Here is a 24739-nt window from a genome sequence, read left to right on the forward strand (position 1 = left end):
TTTTTCTCCCGTGTGGGCATCATTCCTGCTTCAGTCCATTAACTGAAGCAAGAGAAGCTGAGTTCCATGCCTGGAAATGTTGGTCTTAGGGGTAGCAATGTGCTCCTTGCAGCTACTGAAGTCTGTAAGTCTACAGAAGCACGAACTTGCAGCCAAACGTGACTAGAAAAAGAAATTGTGAACTGTCCCACCCCCTCCCAGAATCCCCCAGACAGTTAGGAAGGAATGTAGGGCTCCCACTGCACAAAGGAACGCGATTTGAGCCGATTTTGTTGAGTCTCAAAGGACAGAGTTCTTCAGCTCCCATCTGGTTTAAGTCCAAAGTGAACAGAAGAATAGACTCTGAGTTAGGAGTCAGATCACTGCTGTGGTACCCTCTTTGCCAGTCATTTTAGTTTGTCAACAGAGCCTCAGCCTTCAAGATGCTTACAGTTCCGGGATGAGGATGGGGGTCTTTACAAAGTTGTGATAATGAGTGTTTACAGAACACCACAGTCAAGTTCTAAGTTGAACATAATCCATATGAAAACGAAGGCTGGAGATACTTGTCACAGCAGCTCAGGATTTTAGAGGCCACTGCTGACTGGAGTTGTCAAGGCAAACTCAATGGAGAAAAGTTGAGTGTTGAGATGGGCCTCGAAAGTAGGATTTGCTGGGTGAGGGGAAGTGAAGGTGTGTTAGAGGATTCAGTAGCAGCTGGGGCACAAAAGCAGGAGTGAGGGAGACAGGCAGGACGACAAAGAAACTTCGTCCCTGGAACAGACAGATTTGGGGGAGTTATGGGAAATATTTTAGGATTAAGCAAACTGGGGTCAGATGATGAAATTGACTCATGCTGGAGGTCAACATTGTTATTCTGTTAGTTGAATTGCCAACTGAAATTATCTCAGTTCTCTGAACATGTTGGTTAGAACACGTCTCAACAGAACAAAGTGCTTTGCCCCTACTACATGAAAAAGATAATGAATAAGAACCTACTGTATAGTACAAGGAACTCTACACAGTACTCTGTAATGACCTATATGAGAAAAGAATCTTAAAAAGAGTGGATAGGTGTATGTGTATAACTGATTCACTTTGCTGTACCACAGAAACTAACAGCATTGTAAAAATCAACTATACTCCAATAAAAATAATGAAAAAAGAACCAAGAGCTTTGCATTTAGTGGCATGTTTGTTATCCTTAAGGCTGCTCAGACTCCAGCATGCTCTGCGGACCACTGTCCCTCCAGATTTGTGTCATGCCTAATTGAGCTGGGAGATGGTGCACCTGTTAGCTCTAGGCCTCCACAGACTCAGCCTGGCAGGGGGCCTCAGAGCAGCTCACGAGGTTCTAAGTGCCCAGCTGGAGTCAGGAGGAGGGTGCCTCTGCCCCACGAAGGCTCATAGCCTCAGAAATGGCTTCTCCTTTTTTGAATCAATGAGATACACATTCTCTGTCTGCATTTTATGAACCTTCAGAGGGGAGAGCTCTAGGGAATTCTGAGCTCTCCACTTCCCTTCCCTTCCCACCTCCAAGGCTGTCTTGTAGTAGAAATTTTAGTCTCACAGACCTTTAACTTCTGACTCGCCTGTGTGATGTTAGACAAACGACTAAGTTTTTTGAGCTCGTTATATTTTTTTAAATCTGTAAAATAGCCCAGTAACGATGAGGTTACTGTTCATTCTCTTCCTCTTTTGTGACCTCTCAGTTGCTGAGATTTTGGAAGAACATCTTTTTCTGATCATAAATGTGCTCAGCTATCAAGGAGGTAAAAACTCTACCCTTCAGGACACTTGGGGATCCTGGAGGAAACATGGGGGTGGGTGGAGTTGGCCTGCCCCTCCCCGCCTCCCAACCCTGTATTTATTTCCTCAGGATAGGATTTCAAGTCAACCGGAGCCACTCCTCGGGATAGCACAGAGCTCAACAGGATCCAGAGTGCTTGGAAATCATCTCAGAGTAGAGGGATCAACTGTCCTTACTTGTATTGAGTTTAAAAGAAGAAACAATGGCCTAAAGCCATTATGTGGCCTAAAGCATATAAAAATTAAGCTTACATGTGACAAAGCATTTTATGAGTTCAGAAACGGTTGGGCAAGGCCATAAACTATCATATTACTAAATTGCTACCATTTCTGACGTTCAAGGCTCCAACTACAAGTTTGTCCTTAGAAATTGCAGTGTGCTCTTGATAATTTGAATGTACCCAATTGTGCTTCCAGCTAAGAAGCACGTAGGGTTTGCTGGTTAGTATTTTGCCTATATTTGGGTCCTAAAAATAACCTCCTCATGAGAACAGGATGAGCTTTGTGAAGATTATATTCCAGTTGGTTAGAAATGGAAGGCACATTTTTCCCATTGCCTCTTGCCTTTCATTTCTAAACACATTTGTCTCTACTCTGAAGCAGAGGAGACTATCAGAGCAGCTGCAGTGAGCAGCTGTAGAATCTTCTGTCATCTGCTCTCTGGCTTTTCAGACTTTGTCCCATCCTCTGCTCCCAGTTGTCCTTTTCTTTCTTTTTAAAATCACCTGCCCTCCTCAGGTCCGGGCCCTGTCCCTGCAGTGCTTTTAGGGGATTTTTGCCTGGTGTCCCCCCTCACTTTTACCATTCTTTATAGTTTAAAAAAAAAGAAAAAGAAAAAAATCACTAGTGAAAACATTTTTATCTTATGAAAAACCACCGGAAGGGGGGAAAAGTCTGTCAGCCAATACAGAGCTGCCTGCTGCCGCCCCCGCGAGTTCTGCTTGTCATGTTTGGCGGTGATCTTTTCCGTGGGCTGCCATTTCAGTACAACATAAAGCTCTAATTTTACATTTGCATGCAGAGGCCAGATGCTGATGACTCTGTGAGGGGAAGCCCTCCCCAGGATTACCTTGAGAGATGATTTATTCATCCTGTGCACAGTCATCAGCTCTCCCAGAGGCCTTTCCCCGCCAGCTCCACACACAGTACCCGGGGACTGTCGGAGCCCCTCCCAGCATCCCTCTTGGCGCACAACAAGCCATGACAACCAGCAACGATTGAACACTTTTCTTTTTCCTTTTTTTCCTTCCTAATGTGTCGTTAGTTGAGCATAAGCTTCTCTCTAAGGTCGCTTATGCGAGCTAGCGCAGGACAAGTCTCTTCGCATAATATGTCAATGTAATTTATGTTCCATGGCTTTTAGGGATGATTTGACTCTTCTCAACCGGTCCTTTGAATGTTATTTGATTTTGAATGCTTAGAAAATGGGCTTGCATTCCTTTTCTCCTTTTGAAAAAGCTATTATGTGGTTTTGAAACATAGCTATTTTAGATCCCACATAATATATCATCCGAATACTAATTTAAAACAAAATATTATTTAATATCTCTGATTTATAACACAGTACATGCACCAAGCATAGAAAGCAGGTAAAAACGAATTATATGTTTTAGTATACTAGGTTGGCAACAGAGAAGCCTGCCTGAAAAAAGACAATATAAATCATCTTTTACCACTGCTCTCTGAATATTTGAGGGTTAATGAAATCGAAATTGTACCTGTCAGAACTGCCAGTAATATCTTCAGTTTTCACCAACTGCACTTCCCTTCTCTCCCTCCATATCTTTAGACTCAGGGAAGAGCAACACAGATTCCACAATAAAAAACAAAAGTGAAAGAAAAGAAAGAATTTGTAAAGTTTCTTTTGGTGTGTAAGAGGATGGATCCTAGTGTGAACAGCATGTAAGCACATGGACAAAGCGCACCTAAAATAAGGCCGTGCACACGCACCAGACTACATATGTGGATATGTGTGCACCTATGCATGTGCCAAGCCACCCATTTTGTCACGTAAGTATAGCAGTTTCACTATCTCTAGGTAAATATATGAATTCTTTATGTGAAAAAGAAAACCCGACACTAAGCTGCCTTTATAAGTATCACAAAAAACACTCAGTGTATCTTTGCTTAGGAATATAAAAATAATGTGCTTGAAAATGCCAGCTAACTAGTGAAGTGAAAGTCGCTCAGTTGTGTCCGATTCTTTGCAACCCCACAGGCTGTAGCCTGCCAGGCTCCTCTGTCCATGGAATTCTCTAGGCCAGAATACTGGAGTAGGTAGCCATTTCCTCCTCCAGGGGAGTCTTCCCAACCCAGGGATCAAACCAGGTCTCCTGCATTGCACGTGGATTCTTTACTCTCTGAGCCACCAGGGAAGAGCTGAGAGTAAATAATTTGTGAAGAACAGATAAGACACTAGAACAGTTAAACCTCGGTTGGCCTGGACCAACTGTGAAAATGCAGAATCACAGAAGGAGCCAGCAGGATTTGATTAAGCTTCTATAAATCAAATCTTAGAGGCATGAATCCCCTTGGTAACATCCTGGGTCAAGTGGTCATCTGCCCTAGTTTTAAATACTTCTGGTGTAAAGATACTCATTACTTCCAGTGCAATCAACCTCCAGTTCTTTATTTTTTTTTCTTATTATTTACACAAAACGCTTTTTTAAAAAAGTGAAAGGTCTAGAGAGCTATACTTAGAAAGCAACAGTGAAAAGAGGGGGTGGCAGTGAGGATGGGGAAGATTCCAGTTCTTATTTAGGAACAATAAAGTTATCTGTACCTATATACATTCATTTGGTTCTCCTCCTTCCCCTTCAACCCACAAAAAACACATCTAATCCCTCCTTCAATCCTGCAAATATTTGAAAACAACCATCATGACTCATAACTATCCCGTGACTGACCTGGATGGTCTCCTAGACCCATCAGCCAGGATCTTTGTCCATCCACACCGCTCAGCAGCTGAAAGATCTCCATCCCCCGAGTAGATTAGTGGTGGTAACTTCTCAGGTGACTGGCCTGTGATGTGATTATTTTGTGTTGATGAGTTACTGCTGAAGACCCTTGAGCCAGAGAGGGAAGATCCTAAATGGAGAGAGTCCAGGAAAGAGCCTGAGTCTTAATTAAGGTGATGGCAGCAAGGCCCTGTAGTATTTCATCTGTGCCAAAAAATTAAAAAAACGAAAAAACCCAACGCTATTACTTCACATCATTGACGTTCAACCAAGCCGGCAACTTTGGAGTTAGGACCTTGAGCTCTATTTGTACTACCAGCTCTGCCACCAGCCGGTTGCGTTCCCTGAAGAATTACTGCCCACCTTTCCAGAGTTCTCTGTGATATTCAGAGGCACATGTTGCATTTCTGCCTAGAAATGTGCCCCCCCACCCCGACTCCTGGCCTCAGTTTAGATGTCATTTCCCCAGGGACACTTCCCTGACTCCCACCCCTCCCCCAGCCTGAGACTGGCCTCTGTCTTCCACGGTACCCTATGCTCTGTTGTAACCTCACTTCCTTGCGTTTTAATACTGCATTCACTTGTCTGTGCCCACTGTCCTGGAAGTTCTTTAAAGCTAAGGATTCAGGCCTGGTCTCCAGCAGTTAGCTCAGTGCCTGGTGCCTACCAGAATCTAGAAAATATGTTGAAGAAAGAAAAGACTAAAAGGGAGAAGACAAAATGAGGAAGTTGGGGTATATTATCTCTCTGGATTCTTACAGCTAAACCTCTGCAATTCCTTGGGGGTTGTTTTGTTTTTTAAAAAATATTTATTTGGCTGTGGCACGCGGGCTCTTAGTTGCAGCATGTGGGATCCAGCTCCCTGACAGGGGATTGAACCTGGGTCCCCTGCACCAGGAGTGTGGAGTCCCAACCACTGGACCACCAGGGAAGTCCCTACAATTCCTTGTTCTTAAGTTCCATCTTTAAAGTCAACCTCAGGCTTTTAGAAATTCAGATTTTCTCTAGTAGGAGGGTAAGTTTCAAGTCATTACATCAAATTAGAAAAGCTATGAATATTTATACATGTAATATAATTTTAGGACTGAGACTTAAATTTCGTTTAACATGCCCAAACTTTGTATTGTGAGGAAACTGAGGCACACTGAGATGAAGTTATTTGTTCATACCCACCTGGTTAGGGGAAAACCTGGTTTTAGACACTGATCTTGGTCCCTGCTGGGCTGCGCCCCCCAGCCCTTCAAGTCTTGTAGTTGTCCAACCTCCAAGACTGAAGAAAGGGCCCAGAGACAGCAATAGGGACATCAGTGGTTTATTGGATAGGCAGAACTTGCACCAAGGAACTTGGAGCGACACCCCACCACGTGTGGCAGATGGCGGGTAGGACATCACAGCAGTCTTCACTACTCGGCAGGAGAGAAGAAGGCTACCATTTATAGGGGGAATTGACATCAAGTGGGCTCACCAGTTACCAGGGACTATTTAAGTGCTATAATTAAGCAGATTATCCAGTCATGTGAGAGAAACAGGCACTGGTCAAGCGAGGGATGTGCAGAGAGCTCGAGAACAGCCGTCTTGAGTGGCCTAACCATACAGCCCCCAGACCAGCACGGCTGCTCTCTAGCTCTCTCCTTTTTGAAAGAGCTGCTACAAACACAGCTACAAATGGAAGTGGCAGATGTTTCCTCCTTTATGTTATGGTTATATCAATGTACAAATTTACGGCTGTAAATTAAACTTTGAGAAATACCCTTCTCTGCTTCTAGACAAACTAATGAAAATTAATGTCTCTTTTCTCCCAGGAATGTGGGAGGATGTTACCATGCTTCACCAGGTGACTCCTGTATGTTGTTTGCTAAACAGAGTTGCCGTCATATGAATTGCTTTCAGCCAGGTTCGGTACCAAAGCTCAGTGTTCTGTTGTCATGCCATAGGGTAGTAATGCCATGAGACCAGCTTCTTGGCGAGTAGCCCTGAGGTGCAGCTGTAAGGTGACCCAGTGCAGGCTTGAGGCCAGAGCTCAGTGCCAGAAACTTGAGCCAAACACTGGAACTAATTCCCAGGGCACTGAATTGGTTGCAATTAAAATTTTAGATGAAAAGGTTTTTTGTTTACTCTAAAAGAACCACTTCATTTTATAAGCTCATAGGAAAGTTAGATGCTTTGCCATTATACATGAAATATTTTCCAGAGGCCAAATCTTTGGAAAAAGAAGAAGAGGAAGAAAGAGAAGAAAAAGAAAACTTTAGATTATCTAAGAAGTCATGAAAATATTTCTTGAAAGCGACATCTTTCATTAGATATGCTAACTGAAGAAATTTTCTTTTTCTGACTTGGGGTATGCTGTGAAAGTTGTAAGGTAGAGTTGGAGTAGAAGTGGGAGAGTAGTGGTCAAGGTGATGGTAATGATTGAACCAAACTCTGGACCTATACAGGTCTGAATTAAGCACACAGCCCCACCACTTCCTAGCAGCTGACCTTGGGTAACATACTTGAGGCTGGAGACTGTGTTATGTGTTGGGGTTAGTAACTCTTCCTCTCATGGATAGTCTGGATGGGGCTCAGACGCTGCTGTTCCTCTCGTGTCAGCCTATCCCTAGGGTGCAGGTCCTCACCTCACTGATGAAACAAGGAGAAGCTGCTGAGATCCCAGTAGTTTTAAGCCACCAGCTTTAAGCTGTGGCAGAAATCCATCATGAACACTAATTCAGCAGTTGCTGGTTCAAGACATACAACTGGTTTAATTCTTAGGAAACTGCTTATCAGGGCAAAGAGGAAAAAGAAAAGTGGTTGTCACGTTGCTGATAAGTACTCTATGTCTTGCTGTCCCACTTATTAGTCAGGTGGTCTTGGACAGGTCACTTATCCTCTCTGAGCCTTGGTCTCACCCCAGCTCCCCATCTAGAGGTTGGGGATGTTAACATAGACCACACAGTATGGTTGTGAGGTGATGCAGTATGTAAAGCCAGGCTGGGAACACAGGAGATGTTCAGGAACCTTCTATCTGAGCTCCTGTAACATGTCCATGTTTAGGAATGCTCTTTCAGTAACCCCTGGGGGGGCAGAGAGAGAGAGATCATTCCACAGTGATAACTGATGGTATTCTATATACTCTGCCCTTGCTTATATTCAGGTTTTGGAAAACAAGTGCCATATTTACTTAAGAAGCTTCCCTACCTCTTTGTAGCTATTAAATGACCAGAGTGGAAAGGGAAAATCAGAAGTTGTCCCTGATTTATCTGTGGCTGAAGGAGGAACTAGGGAGGTCCAGCGAGTATCATTATTTCTTCCTCCAGGTGAACTGATGAAGGCTTAGAAGAAAAAGGCTACGTCACGGCCTGGGTGGCCAAACCTTGCCCTTTCACTTTCATTATATAGTTATCTGGTGTTTAAAGGGTGGCTTAAAGATGGTTGACAGTCATCATGGCAACCAAGAAAAATGTGTGTGACCAAAAAAAACTACATTTCATTAAACTTGGAAAAGAGGAAGTATATGTGTAGGATTTAATTATTATTTTTTTGAAATTAAGGAAAATCATCCATTCATTCAGCCTTCGAATATTTATTGACAGCTACAATTGTGACAAACACCATTCTAGGTACTGAGGATACAATGATGGCTAAAATAAAAATTCCTGCCTTCCTTCAGTTTCTATTTTGGTGGGAGATGTAGAGAGCAAATGCGATAAATTAGTAAGATATATAGTATACTAGGAAGTAGTTAGTGCTGAGGGGAAAGATAAGGCAGAAAGGGGAACTATAAAATATCAAGAGGAATGTTAGACAGTGTCCAGGGAAAGTCTCATTGATCAGGTGCTTGAAGTAAAGACCTGATGGATCAGACAAACCAACCTGAGGATGGCTGCGGAACAGCTTTCAAGACAAGGGCCCTGAGATGGGAGGCTACCTGGTGTACCTGAGGAATGCCTGGAGGCCAGAGTGCAAGCTGAGCAGGGAGGGAAAGAGATCAGGTCAGAGAGAAACAGGCCAGTTGTATGGGGCCTATAGACATGGTAAGGACTTCAGCTTTCACTGGGAATAAGAGGAAAAGCTCCAGAGAGTTTGGGCAGAGGAAAGATATTATACAACCATTCTTACTGAGTGCTTGCTCTGTGAGATTCTATTTTATTTTTTTTTAATATTTATTTATTTTTATTTATTTCACTGTGGCAGGTCTTAGATGCAACATATAGGGGTCTCCAATCTTCATTTTTCGGCATGCAAGCTCTTAGCTGTGGCATGTGGGATCTAGTACCCTGACCAGAGAGCCAACCCAGGCCCCCTGCACTGGGAGCATGGAGTCTTAGCCACTGGACCACGAGGGAAGTCTGTATTAGATTTTGTTTTAAATGCTTTATTTGTAATCCTCACAATTATCTTATGAAGTAGGACCCACTATCTTCTCATTTTACAGCTGAGGAAACAGGGCCAGAGAGGTTAACTAACTTGCATAAGATCACACAGCTAGCAGGGATGTGGTGAAAATTTAGACCCTGGTCAACTCTTAACCACCTCATTTTCTCCCCAAATGCTTAAGAGATTGAGACTGAGGTGTTTTTTTTTTTTTTTTCCATTTCTTTATATCTGTATTTCCAGAGCACACTAACAATGAAATCACTTCATACTCATTCATAGAGAACTTCTTTGCTCAAACTGATAAATATTCCCAATATTCTCCTTTATGATTCCAAGTTTTGTTTTGTTTTTAAAAAAAAAAAAAAGCCTTCAAATTAGCATACTAACAAGCATCTTGACATGTCTTGCTTTAATTATGCAGACAGCGACTCTTTTTTTTGCTTCTAATGTAGAGGTTGATTGGGAAAATTTTTATTTTATTGCTTACAATCTTACCCTAGTGCTACCTAAATCACTGCTTTATGATTTGGCATCTATAATTTATCATTTTCCTCTGCTATTAAATGAAATGCCCTTTAAAGCATTCCATAGCAAGGTGAACACAAGTCAAGCTTGCAAAGTTCTGGAAAAAAGAATTGCAAAGAATCATTAAAGAATAATGAAAGTTGATTTAAATGGCATACAATATCAGGGCTGCCCAGTTTAACAAATATAATTATTGCAAGTCATTTTCAGAAGGCCTCTACATTTCAGCATCTAATTTTCATCATCTTTTAAGGAATAACAACAGAAATGCCTTGCTGTTATAAAGACTCTAAAAGCTGACTTTTTATTTCATTTCTCTGGATTTCACTAAAGCTAAGCATGAAACAATAGACAGTCTAAAATATAGGAAACCCAGGTTCCTTTTACTATTGTGTGGCTTTAACATTCTACTGCTGTAGCCAAGAGTCCTTGGCTTCTGGGGCCAACTGTCTTTTGCATGCTGATTTTGCAGAGAGAGTCTCTCAGGAGTTATTACTTTTGAGTAGTATCTACAATGACTTCAGTCTCTGCAGGAAGTGGAAGGCAGCAGAGTTTGGGAATGAAAACACTGAGGGAAAAAATCTCTCCCGGTAGAATCGTCAACTCAATCTAATTTTAGGTTTCAGGCAGACCACATAGCTGTACCTTCAGCTACCTGCAAACATATGCGTCTCAAGTGCCCTCACTGAAGGACTACAACCAGGACTTAAACAAAAATAATGAAGTTTTCTATCATAATATGTTTTCGTAAAATAGGTGATGTGCGAGAGTGTATGTGTGGGTGTGGGTGCACACACACACATGCAGGCAAACCATATGTGTGTACGCCACATTCAAATATTGACGGCATTCTGAATAAGGGGAGATGGTCCAGAAGGGTTTCTTTCTATTTTTCATCAACTCTTATTTTTTCTTTCCAATGCTTCACAACCAAAAGGACTAGTAGTCCCAGGCTCAAGACCTCAGAAACTGTATTATTGAGTTATGTGAAGCAGGAATTTGAGACATTTTTAGAAATCATTTTTATGTGGTAGCTATTTTAATGTTGAAACAACTAAATCAAAGCTAAGAAAGGTCTTTTGAGAGGAAATGGTTAAAAGGGCATGTCTTTCCTTTTCTAAAAGGAAAACCACAGCAAGGAATTCCAATTAGGAATAAATTAAAAAGCACCACACTTTTCTGGAAGGGTCAGGAAGTCAAACTCTTGGCCTTGAGCGGCTTTTCACCCCCACCCCAGCGGACCCTGGGAACCAGTCACGCCCCGTCTCTGTGTGAGCTCAACACTGGCTGCCAAGTCTTGCCATTCCTCTGCAGGAAAGAGCCAGGGATTTTCACCAGAGGCCTCCTGCCAGCATCAGAATCAGAAGGAGGTAGCCGAGGTGCCAGGGGGCTTTCTGGAGTGCCCCAATGCCAGCTTTCTGTCTACAAAGGACAATTCACTAAACTCGCTAAAGCCAAATCTGACATTTTAAAAATGTCTCCGAAATAAGCCTCATACGCTGTTTTGCTGCTAGAAGACCAGGCTCTTATTTCCCATATTATATTTTCTTAAATAGAATTTCCTTAAGTTCGGCAGCACTTTTAATCCATGACACTCACTGATAGGCAAGAAAAACAATTCTGCTGTCTTCACAATTGATTTAAAGCTTACAGATGTGACATCTCCATACATTATGTTGTGGTTAATTGCCTTATACTAATATCTGACTAATGTGTGTGTGTGTGTGTGTGTGTGTGTGTGTGTGTGTGTATGAATATTGGTGTCATGCTCAGTCGTGTCTGACTCTTTGAGACCCTATTAGACTGTAGCCCACCAGACTTTTCAGTCCATGGGATTTTTCAGTCATGAATACTGGAGTGGGTTGCTATTTCCTCCTCCAGATATATATATATAAATGTTCTTTAGGTAACCTGTGTAATTGACATATGGCTACTTGGGAAATTGGGGCTAAAAGTGAGGTACCCCAAACAGCTGAGTTTGATCAAGATGCCATCCACTCTTGACCTCTTTAATATGCTATTTTGCTCTTTTGACAGCATTCCAAATCTACTTGTCCTTCCAGGTCTATCTCGGTTCCTGCTTTCAGCTCAGATCCTTGCCTGACCTTTTAAATTCTCACTGAGACCTCCCCTCTGGCACCACCTAAAGCCCTATTACCCTTGCTGCTACTGTGGCGTTTGGGTATGTCATCGTTTACCATCGTTTACTCACCAGCGTCCAAGGGCCATGTGCTCTCTCTTTAGCTCCCTGCACAGTGCTTAGTCTGATGCTCAGCGCAAGGGGCTGCTCTGTGGTACAAGTGAAGTGAACTGACTTATAGCCTTTTTAATCATTTCCCCAATGCTCATATCTAGGACTAAAATTTGCATGATTGCTCTTTATTTCTCCATTCATTGTCTCAGTAACCAGAAACATCTAGAATGAGCTGCAAGTTAGATCACTCCTAGAATAGATTGGTCACCTGTGTCTTTTTGGCTTGGATGTCACTTTTCTGAACAATACGTGGAAATGGGAGACAAGTTACATCCCTTATGATTGCAGTCAAAGGAAAATAAAGAGAAAAATAAAATAAAATAATGGAGCAGAGAAAGAAAATATAGGAAAGAGTGAGAGGAAAAGAGACGGGGAAGAGGCAAAAAAAAAACAAAAAACAACCAACCCACAATCCTACTGGATGATGTAAATACATTTCCTCTTTTAACGACAAAACATAAAGGCTCCTTGCAAGTGCATTTCATGGGTGATTACTTGAACATCTTAATCATGTTTGCTCTTTGGGGAAATTGTATGCAGAAACCACTGCCTTTCCAGTTTGAATTAAGAATAAACTGGAAAGGCAGTTCCTCTGGGAGAAAGGAAAAGCAAAGCCCAGGAACACTGGTGCACTGTATGAGGCAGCAAGAAATGACGACTCGGAATCAGGCAGAGTTCTCTCTTCTGTGATCAGCTTGCTCTGCCCTCAATGAGTCCAAGAGATTTCGCATTTTATAGGTTGAGCTTCCCACTGGCAGCAACTGAAGCAGTTCATTATGCACATCTGTCACGTGATCCACTTCATCAACCAAATGGAACTGGGAGAATAAGTCACCCTAACAAGATCCTTCAGTACACTCTTAAAAACTACTTACAGATGTACTCTTCCTCTGAGGGGATACAATGGGTTTCCTTGTACAGTGCCACACGATACAGGAAATGCATTATCCCCATCCAAATTCAGGCGTACCAGGAGGAAGCCTGAAAAGAAAGCAGCTCACAAAAGCACACACAGCTTTTGCAAAAGTCCTGAGAGGGGCTCATACACCAATTTATGATAACGGCAGATAAAACCTCAAGCCTGTGAAGCTCAGTTCATTGCAAATGCTAATGTCCACACAGGGAAAAGGAACCACATCAGCACTCAGCATCGACACAAATGCCGCTAATGCTTTTTATTTATGGTTGTCGCTGGGTCCCCTCAGCAGTATGCCAGATCTCCATTTGTGTGGTAACTTTGACTACTTTATGTGCCTCCACGACTCACGGTGTTATGTGCCCACAGGCGATTTGTGCTTTCAAACTGTGTCTGGTGAGGCGAGCAGCCACACTGCTAATCTTGAATCAGGAACCATCTTGTTCCCATTCAGATCACGTCAAATGAACACTTTTGTGGACACATCCAGCAATAGTTAACACCTGCCATTGTGAAATCTTCCTGTTTCGCTTGGGGTGATCAATTCATCATTCATTCAGTTAGGCAACAGATATTTATTGAATACCTACCGCATGCCAGGCTCTGTTTCGGGCCCTGGAGATATAATAGTGAACAGAGCCCTACCATCAAAAAGATTACATTCTAGAGGGGGATAGGAAGAGACAGCAAATAAATATGGAATGTCAGAGGGTGTCAGTCAGGATAGGCTAGTTATTTTGTGGTTTTAAACAAGCCAAGTTTGATGGCTTAAAAAAAAAAGTTTATATCCCTCACTTACACAGTGTATTCATCACCGACTCAATGGACATGAGTTTGAATAAACTCTAGGAGATAGTGAAGGACAGGAAGCCTGGCGTGCTATAGTCCATAAGGTCGCAAAGAGTCAGACCCGACTTAGTAACTGAAGAAGAACAACATGGTGTGTTCATTGCAGGGCAGCTGGGGGCTCAGCTCCATGCACCTTCACTCTGGGACCCAGGCTGCCTGGAGAAGCCCCATGTGGAGCACAGCCGATGTCTGTGGGAGAGAGGAGACAGAGCAGTGAACTCCTGCACTGGCTTCCTCCTGAAAGCCACACATGGCCCTTCCCCTCACACGGCACGGGAGAGAGCAGCTTACGTGGCTGCACCCGACTTCAACAGGTGAGGAAGAGCAACCACATGATGTGTTTAGAAAAATCAGACACACTCCATGGTCAGAACTGTCCCAGTGATCATGGGGGAAGATCAAGGAGGGGAAAAAAGCAAAGTAAAGGAGAAGGTATCTGGGGAGGTGGTCTCTACTTGATAGAGATGGTCAGAAATGGTCTGTCTGATGTGGTGACATCCGAGGAAAGACCGAGAGAGAGAGAGAGAGAGAGAGAGTGGGGGTGGCTTCCTGCAGAGGATATAGCAAGGGCACAGGGTGCCTGGCGTGTTGGAGGAGCAGCAAGGAAGTCTGGATGTTGGAGTGGCGTGAGCAAGGGGCAAGCTGGAGAAAAGTAGGTCAGAGAAGTAAGAGCAAGCTGTGGGACACAAGCCAGCACCTTGCTGTCAGGGCTGTGGCTGTTGTAGGGTGCTGCAAAGATGTGATCTGACTGAGGTTTTGAAAGGATCCTGTGGCCGCTATGAGGGTTGAACCAAGGAGGAGTTGAGAGGCTCTTGCAATAAACCAAATAAGGCTAGCGAGGGGCCAGTGCTCAGGTTCTGGATGTAGCTTGAAGGTAGAACCAACAGAATTTGCCAGGTAGGACCAACAGAATTTGCCAGTGTATTGCTGGAAGAGAAAGAGAGGATTCGAGGTTGACAAGAAAGGTTTGTTTCTTCTGGTAATCCCCGGATACACATAAGGACTATTCATGTGACTTTTGAGAATCTTTGAATTTGGCAAAATCATGTAACATACAACATCTCCCTGCAATTGAGAGTTGAACAGCCAACTGGAGCTATGGATGCTGGGCAGACAGCTTGATTCATAGACCAGCTGAGGGACTTCTCTCCCTTACTGGCCCAGTATCCAGTCTCTCTTAAGGTTTTGATCTACATTACTTTGTAAAACCAGAGCTGTAAGCTTCCTAATTACAAGCAAAACAGGGGCTTATGACTGAGTCACCCCAACCTCATCCCAGCCCTGCATTCCTCTGTGAACCTCAGATATCACTACCAAGAAACTAAGCCATACAACACAAGATCTATCCTCAATAGACGCTGGTACAGTGATGTGTCACCAATTCTCCTAAAAATGGGTTGAAGAGGAATCTTAATAAATACAATAAACAACACATGGTTTCTGAATAGCGTTTCCCCACTTTCTGCTCACCCTGTCTTCCCGTCATGTGGCTCTCCTCCTCACCACCACCCGTTAAATGGCCACTAGAGCCCCCTACTACAATCTCTTAGGTCTTCTCCAGCTTAGAAGAGCACAAGTTGGATGCCAAGTTTGCCGACTATAATGGAATGAATAAGTAAAAGTGTTTTTTAAAACAGCAATTTATAATCAAAAGTATTTGTATTTGTGATCAAAGGTATTCATTCATTAAAAAAAAAAATCTTGAACTCCTACTACGTGCCACCTCCTCTTCTAAGCACTGGAGGTACAGCTATGAATAGAACATGTAAGTAATTTATAGTTGAAAATGAGGAAAGCATAGAAGAGTATTAAGGAAAGATAAACTTGCCACTAACTCACTGCTGAAACATCTTAGTATGTAACACTGCTAGTAACATCTTGGTGCCTAGTCTTTTTCTAAGCATGCATACTATTCCTTCTTGCTTTTTGAATAAAATTTACAACTTTAGACTTATGCAGTACATTTCTTTCTTCAAAATTTTTTCTTCTTAGAAAAATAAGCATAATAGCAGATGCTCAGTATTTGTTGAATGAATGAAAGAATTAATTATAGAAACTTAATAGAATACAGAAAAGCAAAAAATCAAAAATGAATGTCACCAATAATACCACTATTAAGAGAGAATACCACTATTAGTAGTTTAGGATGTTCAGTATGGTTTCAAATAACCAACATATTTTTATGACATCACTTCACAATAAATGAATGTTTTGTAAATGACAGCTTTCTCTTTTTTACTAATTACAAAAGCAACCATGCCATTGTAGATATTTTGTAAAATACTGAAAACCACAAAAGGAAAAACTAGTAGTCCCACTGCCCAGAGAATGCTGCTGTTAGTATTCTCCAATCTTTTTGGAAATTTTTTTCCAATCTTGTTTTTTTGAGCAGTACAGTAGATTATTTAAGAGCCTGGTCAAGTTACTTAGCCTCTCTGAGCCTCAGGTTCCTCATCTGTAAAATGATACTAGTAATATCCACTCTGTAAGGTTGGTGTGAAATTTAAATGATATAAAATATACAAACTGCTTAGTTCAACATCTTACACATACAAAGTGCTCAATATGGAACCTCTTACCATTTTGCAAGATATTCCTACAGAGCTAGTCAAAACTTCATACATGCATTTTTTTTATCCTTTTTTTTTTAATGAAACAACATTCCTCAATCTCATTAAATTTTAAATTTTGAGATGATCTCACATTTTCAGAAAAGTTGAGGAAGCTGTTGATCTGATTCCTCCATCACTCTTGAATATCGTAGTGCATGTTGACTCAGGCATTCCCCTACAATTCCAGTGCAAACAGCAAAATTAGGAAATTAGCATTGGTACATCGGGATCTAGTCCTAAAACTCCAATGGTCAAGTTTCTCCATGGCTCAATGACATACTTTGTAACAAAAGGATTCCAGTTCTGAACCACTCGATGCAACTATTCCCCACTTCTCCCTAGTCTCCTTCAGTCTGGACTAGTTCATTCCTCCATCTTTGCTTGACTTTAATATCTTTGACACTTTGAAAGAATATAAGCCAGTTGTTTCATGGAGTGTCCCCCAACTTGTATGTGATGTTTTCTCACAATTATGTCTTTATCAGCAACACCACACAGAAGTGATGCTATGTTCTCTGCTTATTGTATCTTACTAGGTAACATACCTGCTTTGTACAACAACCTGTGCTGGACCACTGGACCACCTTCCCACAGATCCTCATCTCACCCCACCTGGGCTCTGAAATATCCTCTTCAGCCTGCCTGGATGCCAACATCTTGCACTAGGCTATCCCTTTGCAGAACACGCCCCTCGCCCCACGTGAGCTCTAAAACCTCCTGCTGAGCTATCCCTCCCACCCTAAATCCTCAGCCCACCTGGGCCATCCCATTCGGGGCCACCCTCTCAGCCTGCTGTGGCTCTGATGCGGAGCTAAGCCAAGCCTCTGTAGGAGTGGCCCTCTCCTCCTGCGTGCTTTTCTGGTGCTCTTATTCTATAAAGATTTATATTATCTGTGAGTAATCACAGTGTTTCAAAAAAAAAAAAATAATCACAGTGTTTCCTCAAACTAGAGGTCTGTGTATGTATTATTGATGATCCATCAGTTAATAACTTATTTTTATTTCAATGATGATCTAAAAAACTTTCATTATAAAATATAAGCCTATCTGGGATGTTCATTTTACAACCACATTTAGTGTTGGTGCTTTGTGTTTAAAATTGTGTTGGTACCACATGATTATTAATGTGGCAATATTTAACTTTTAAAGTGTCGGTAGTCTTTAAATTGGCATTTCTGGCATCAAAATGCAAAAACCATCTTGATTTCTGTTTGATAAAAATTATATTGAGTTATCCTACCAATTAAAAAGCTGAAACTGCTCTTTTTCAGTGATGAGATTTGTGTCTTCTTTTATTTAATAAATTAATTTTGACTTTCCATCATAAAAATAACCATGTTACTTTAATTGTCACAGGCTAATGAGAAAAGAACCAGGCTGACTGACTTCATACACAAATGATACGTTATGCAAAGTGAAGGCCAAATGAATCATGGCACCACTACAAAGGAAGCTTTACAGAAGTTCAAATAAAGGAAAGTGGAGAGAAAATTGAGTCATTACAGGTCTTTTGGTATCATAGGTTGAACTCAAAAGAAGCTAGGCAAAATAGCCACTCTATTCAGATTATTGGCAGATGTGTTTGTGTGTGTTGTGTTTATTTATACGACATATCAGCTTGCAAATATTCTCTGTGAAGAACTTCTTTTAGGAGCATTAAAAAATAATTATCAATATTATATTTTGGAGAAAACCATTTTTAGATGGATTGAACCAAGTAAAATAACTGATGGTTTCAAATGAGTAACCTGATAAAGGAAAACTTATAGTAATGATATAGTAATGATAAGGAATCAAAGGACCGTCCATTCTGCTCAAAATAAAATATTTAAGTCAACAACTGAGACACAAAATGCATAAAAACATATTATACTTTTATAATTATATATATATATAAACTATAGTTAAATCCAACATTGACAACTTAGTTTCAGCAAAATTTTACTTTTATACAAAATTAATGTTTTTTATTTTAATTTATCTGATGATCTTGTTTATATCTAACTTGTTAAAAAATTTTCCTTTTGGCAGCACCATACTGCTTTTGGGATCTTAGTTGGGGGGATGGGGGGGGCGGTGAACCCATGCCCCCTGCGGTGCAAGTGCAGAGTCCTAATCCCTGGACTGCCAGGGAATTCCCTCTAACTTGTTAAATTTGATTTGTTTCTGGTAGTTTGTTTTAATTGTGGTTGAAAAGACCCCACATAATACAAAGTTTACCATCTTAACCATTTGCAAGTATACAGCTTGGTAGTGTTGAATGTCCTCACACATTGTGTACTACAAATGTCTAGAGCTTTTTCACTCTGTTCTTAAAGAGATATATGAAGCATTTATATCTATATATTGGCACATATTTAAGGAACAGTAAGTTCCTTAAATGAGAATTATTTAAATCAGCATGGTGGAGTTCTCAAGAGAACTTTTTCCTTTTGGAAATAAAAGGTCTAAGAAATGCTAATCAACGGACAGGGAGTCCTGGCGTGCTGCAGTCCATGGGGTCACAAAGAATCCGACACTGTTGACAGGACTGAGATGAGTGACTGAACTGAATCAACATGGTAACTATCTTTCAATCTAAATGTTTGCTGCACCCCACCCCCACTTTCCTCCCTAGCTAGATAGTTCACAGCAGGCTCTGAAGAGAAGGTGGTGATACCTCATTTCTTGGAAAAGCAGAGCCAGAGGAAAGCATAGCAGTTTTCCCAATCCAAATTCAAAACTTCCTTTTTTAAGTAGTAGGTATAATGTGAACACAAAACTGCCTTTCAAATTACTTTTTAAAATAGTTTCAAATCCATTATCCTAGTTTTGAGGCCCCATTATGAATCTCTAAAGTTAGTTTCCTTTCATGTCAAACCTCATTGCTAAGTTTGACATGTTATACCTCTCATCATCCAAGCCAGTGCTGCTGGCGCCCTGCTCCTTAGCAAGATGCTGGAGGGAAGAAGTCTGTCTCCAGATGCCATGGTTGTTCTGAGTCTGCTGTGACTTCTTGCCGGTCTTATTAAAACAAACTGTGCTGGTGAGTTTCTCTGAAAGCCTACATGGAAGGATCTTGCCTGGCGGTCTAGTGGTCATTGGGGATTGTGGGGAGGCTGACTTTGATCCCTGCTAAAGGAACAAGATCCCATATGTGTGTGTGTGTGTGCGCGCGCGCGTGTTAGTTGCTCACTTGTGTCCGACTCTCTGAGACCCTATGGACTGTAACCCACCAGGCTCCTCTGTCTATGGAATTCTCCAGGCAAGAATACTGGAGTGGGTAGCCTTTCCCTTCTCCAGGGGATCTTCCTGACCCAGGGGTTGAACCCAGGTTTCCTGTATTGCAGGCAGATTCTTTACTGTCTGAGCCACCAGGAAAGCCCAGATCCCACATGCTGCAGCTAAAGATCCCATGCACCACAGCTAAGACCCGGCCCAGTCAAATAAATAAATACTAAAAAAAAAAAAAGCTAAATGGAAGTTTTCAACTTAGAAGCTCATAAGCTGACTTCTCCTGAGACTTCATTTTTAAACTGAAAGTTTGTTGTTAGGATTTGCCATTTGACTTTTTAGAAATAAGAAAAGATTCAAAGTTCCCATAAATAATCATTCATTATGAGGTTGAAAGCAAGGAGGAAAGGGCAAGAAGTGAAGGATTATTATTTACTACATGCGGCACTGTTCTACAATATTTGTATCATCCATCTTCCCTTATCCTGATAACCTCCCTAGGAGTTGTTCTGTTGTCCCCATTACAATGGCTGAGACTCTGAGAGGTAAAATAACTTGTGTCTAAGAATACACAACTTGTAATTGAACCGAGATTCAAACTCAGGTGTGTCTGATTACCACTCACTCAAGTACAAAACATGTCAAGACACCTCACAGACCAAGCTGGTCAGTGTTTTCTGCCACAGATGTTGTTTGAGCATGTTAGACAATGCCTGTACTCATTCATGGAGAGAGTCTCTCCATTCCAGCACGTTATCATTCTCTGCTCTCTGGCTCAGTTACTTGTATATTTAGCTGATAGGATCAACTTCAAACATTCTCTACACCCTACCCAACAGAGTGCATGAATCCCTTTGCTCTCTCTGAGGTGATCCCAGCACCAGCTAGGTCTCTCCCCCCAGCCCCCAGATATAAGTAGCACTTCCTCACCTTGCCACTACCTACGGTGTTGCCTGGCCTTCCTTGAGGCATGTGTCTAGGCTGCTCTTTACAGAGGACTGATATATGCCCTGTGGCCTGCACTGTCATTTATTGGCTTAATATGCACACTCTGTGATGCATTTTTATACTTTCCCATTTCTTACATTCTGTCTCCTAACTCAGATCTCATTTACATGGTGATTTATAGGGACTCTGAATATTATAATATAAAAGGTGTATGTGTTTAGGAGGAGTGAGCACATCTCCTATTTATTAGGAAAAATCTCCAATCTCACACTTCTTTGAAGATCTGACCTTGAAACTGCATAAATGAGAGCTCAGTCCCCAGTCGTATGAAGACCAGGGAAAAGGGACCAGCTGGCCCACCTTGCTCAGCTTCTCCTGTATGCGGCCTTGGGTTTTCTCTTCTCACGGGATGGCCTAACTCCTCAGTTAGATTTTAAATAGCTGGAGAGCAACAGCATGTCTCACCGATCCTTGCACCAAACAGAGCTCCCTGCACATAGTAGGCATTTAATCAGTAATTGGAGGTTGGTTGCCAATCTGTGACTGCTGCTTTAACCTCCCCCATCCTCCCACCGCACCCCTGACCCTTCTGGTTTAGCTTTTGCAGGACAGTTTCATTAGACATGGTAACATGATGAATCAGAACTCTCATGCTCACACTGGGTTATCAGAAGCTTCCGCTTCCTGTGTCTTTTCAAAGAATAAGTGTATGCTGGTATCCAAAGACCTAGTTTAGAATCTTGAATTTCAAAAGTTTGAATGTGGGAAGGCCCTGCCCACCCACTTTGGAATGCCCCCCCACCCTTAAGCCTACCTCACAGCATGTTTTAGTGCCTGGCCTTGGTGCTGCCACTTTGGGGTTTGTGCATGAAGTGCATGAAATCATTTCCACACTGACACTATAGCTTAAATCCATTCTTCAGGCCATTTTATCTTACTGGGCTTAAAGATCAGGTGATGCATGGAGGGGCGGCCTGGGCATTGTCTGGGGGGATAGGTCTCTACAGAGGGGCAGGAGCTGATGTGGGCCATCTTATTGGAGGAAAGAAAGAAGCAGGGGGTTCAGGGTAGCACTGTGGAGCAGTATCTGCTGCCTGAGAGTTTTGGACACAGCTGGTGGCACAATTCTCCTTGGGTTGGATGTTTTGCCCAAACCTAGTGTAAAACTGGACTTCCCTGGTGGCTCAGATGATAAAGAATCTGCCTGCAATGCAGAACACCCAGGTTCAATCCCTGGGTTGGGAAGATCTCCTGGAGAAGGGAATGACAACCCACTCCAGTATCCTTGCCAGGAGAATTCCATGGACAGAGGAGCCTGGCGGGCTACAGTCCATGGGGTCACAAAGAGTCAGACATGACTGAGCAACTAACTTCACTTTCAGTATAGAATTGTCCCTGTCCTAGGGGCCTGTTGTGAATGAACATCTTGTTTTGAAACTCAATTTGAAGCCAGAGTGGAAGTTTTCCTTTAGTCACAAAGTGAGAGCAATGAAAATAGGACCATCCTGCTGTGTTGGTTTTGGTCTTGGAACAGTACAGTGTCAACTTTTCTTTCTGATTTAGGAGGGTTTTACAAAATCTCCATATTTTGTGTACATTTTGGACATGAGAATCTGTCACGTCAGACCCCATCTCAGGTGGATTTAAAGCTCAGAGAAACAGCAGCTCTCTGCAAAGTTCTGAGTAACTGAACTTTGTTATAGCAACAGACTAGGAGGTAGAATCAGTTAATCCCTGAACTCAAGAAACCCTTGGCCCATATCCCAGATAATGCAAGATGCTGAAAACTGGTTGGGACCCAGACTCACCTAACACATTTCTCCTCTCCCTGAAGATTGCAGCATTTGATCACCGCCAGCAAGAGAGCCCCACCTCCCCATCACACCATTAAACGCGTGAACAGGCAGATTTCTGGGCCAGGCATCACCTGGAAGGTGGCAAAGGCCAGACAGGTACCTGTAGCCCAGCTGCTGCTCAGCGATGAGGCTGGCGGCCAAGCCGAGTGCCAGCTTTTCAAAAACAGCCCACGCTGATTACATTTCCCTCACCAGAGCCTTGGGCTGATTGAGCAACAGCCAGCTTCTCCTGGTAACAAAGAGGAGGGGAAAGTAATCCAAACACAGGTTTTATTATAAAAACCCGGGAGTGAGAGAAGTCTGTTTATTCTGTAAGATAACACACCTGCTCAGGGCCCCGGAGGCTCATTTCCATCAGTTGCCATGGCAAACTCGTTATACTTCAAGGCCATGTGGCTTTGTTTCCTTTTGAGATCTGGTCCTTGTCCTACCTTTCCTAACAACTCCAGCACAATGACATGAGGCCTGCGACAGCATAATTGATTCCTCCTTCCTTCTATCAACGGTTCACATTTGCTGGGCACAGGACTGATCCTGCCTCCTCCTTTGAACTCGTAGCTCACCATGAAGGCATGCTTCAGAGAGCCGTCCTCATTAACATTCCAGGTCCCCCTTCCCTGTCAGCGATAAACAAGCCCCGCATCAACGGCCTCCTTCCTTCCAGCTTTACAAACGAGTGGCTCAGTTCCCTGTCTCGCTGCGGATCCAGGTGCCCAGGCGTACAATGCGGGGCTGAGAAGCTCGCAGGAGGGACTAAAAATAGAACAGCAGTTTTGGCTGCATACCAGAGCAGCTACTTCATCTCAACTTGCTTTGCACACTAAGCCTAATGGGATCCATCAGGCATGAGTTCCCTCGCCCTCCCTCTCTCTCTCCCCCGCTGCCATCTACCTTTAGCACCTTCCTGGTGAAGGGAGCCAAGGGAGGTCAGGCAAAGGACAAGAAGCCTGTGCCCTCCTGGTCTTAGTTCACAGGTCCTGGGAAACACAGGGGCTGCAAGTACTCCTTCCATACAAGTGTTTCTGGAAAAGAGCAGGCAGGTCCAGCCCATGGTCACCTTTGCCCAGGCACATGCCGATCCAAGACTTCCATTGTTTAGCAAAGGCTCAAATATCACTTCCTAAATACCTGTGTAAGTGTGACTGAGCCCCAGACTCAGACACTCCTTGGGAGATTCAATAGAGAACTGAACTACACTGAGCAGTCCCCTTGCAGGCCCCACCTGCTTGGCTTGAGGCTAAAGATTTGGGAGCAAAAGCCCCGCACAGATGGAAGGGTTTGGCAGCACGTGACTGCCCAGGCTCTTTGAAAGCCTCCCACCAGCATCTCATGATTCTATCTGAAAGCCTTTTGCAATAGAAAATAAAACAAATCAGTATGACGTTAGGAACATGCTGTCCTGCCTGGGCACCAGGCCTTCCCAAACGCCAGCTGTATTGAGTGAGCCGGGTTCCTTTATGTTGTTGACGTTCATCTCTTCCCAAAGCCTCCCCCCTACCCACAGGAGAGGTAGCCAGACCCATCCATTTCTCATTGCTTCATCTGAAAAGTAGTCCAGGTGTTCATCACTCCAACCAGGGTCACTCTTATAGAATCAGAAGAGGGGAGAGGGGGAAAAAAAAAAAAAAGGAGGGCGGGCAAGATGACTATCACAGTATTAAAAAATAAAAACCTTTGCTTTGTTGTTGTTTTGGAAATTGACAGATACAACAAAAAGAAACCAATCTCCTAGCAGGTTTTTTTTCTGTAGGCTTCTGGAAGGTGTCAAGGTCTTTTCAACCGTGCCTCAGTTTCCTGGACTAGCAGGATAAAATAAATATGCCAAATGACTTTAAGAAAAGTCACACTCCATGTAATCACAACCATAATTAATCCCCCAAAGAATTTCCCACAGAACAAGTTGCAACATGATCATTTAATCCTTCAGCCACTGAGGTGCAGCTTCCCTCAGGCCTCCTATGTTCATGAGGCTCAGTTTACCTCCAGGAGATACTGGGTCATTTGCTGAATAAATCTACCTTCAAACCCTAGAAAAGTTCTAGGTTCACAGAATGAATGTCTGCAGATGGGCAGTCAGGGTTTCTGGCTTCTAGCCCGAGGATGAGGCTTTGGTGGAGCTGCGGTTTCTCTGTACCCCATTTTTCTCATGCATAAAACAAAACTGCAGAGGTGCGTGAGTTTTAGGTCCTTTCCAGACCGAAGACTCCAGGGCAGAAATAAATGATACCAGAATTAAGTTTATATTGGTGATTTCATTCCTCCTTTTTGGTTTGGGTGGTTGTTTACTGGTTAGTGGGCCTGGACAGAACTATTTATCTTGAAAATTACTGCATGATTCTTCAAGAGAAGTGGCATTTGTTCTTCGTGGGACATTTTCCCACAGTCTCACCTTCCTTCTCTTTCATTTGCCACTAGGAGGTGGGTCTGACTGATTCTTCTTGGTTAATTAAGAACAAACAGAAAAA

At 42.7% G+C, this 24739-nt stretch overlaps 1 long non-coding RNA gene across 1 annotated transcript in view; it reads left to right on the top strand.

Annotated features, from left to right (window-relative positions):
• The first annotated feature begins 18888 nt into the window (after positions 1-18888).
• LOC122422917 overlaps positions 18889-24739 on the top strand; it is a 41986-nt gene continuing 36135 nt past the window's right edge. The window contains exon 1 of the long non-coding RNA XR_006264014.1: positions 18889-19282. This is a non-coding gene — a long non-coding RNA (uncharacterized LOC122422917). The remainder of the gene's footprint in view (positions 19283-24739) is intronic.

The sequence above is a fragment of the Cervus canadensis genome, chromosome 20 (assembly GCF_019320065.1).
Source record: "Cervus canadensis isolate Bull #8, Minnesota chromosome 20, ASM1932006v1, whole genome shotgun sequence".
In the NCBI taxonomy this organism is placed as follows: Eukaryota; Metazoa; Chordata; class Mammalia; order Artiodactyla; family Cervidae; genus Cervus; species Cervus canadensis.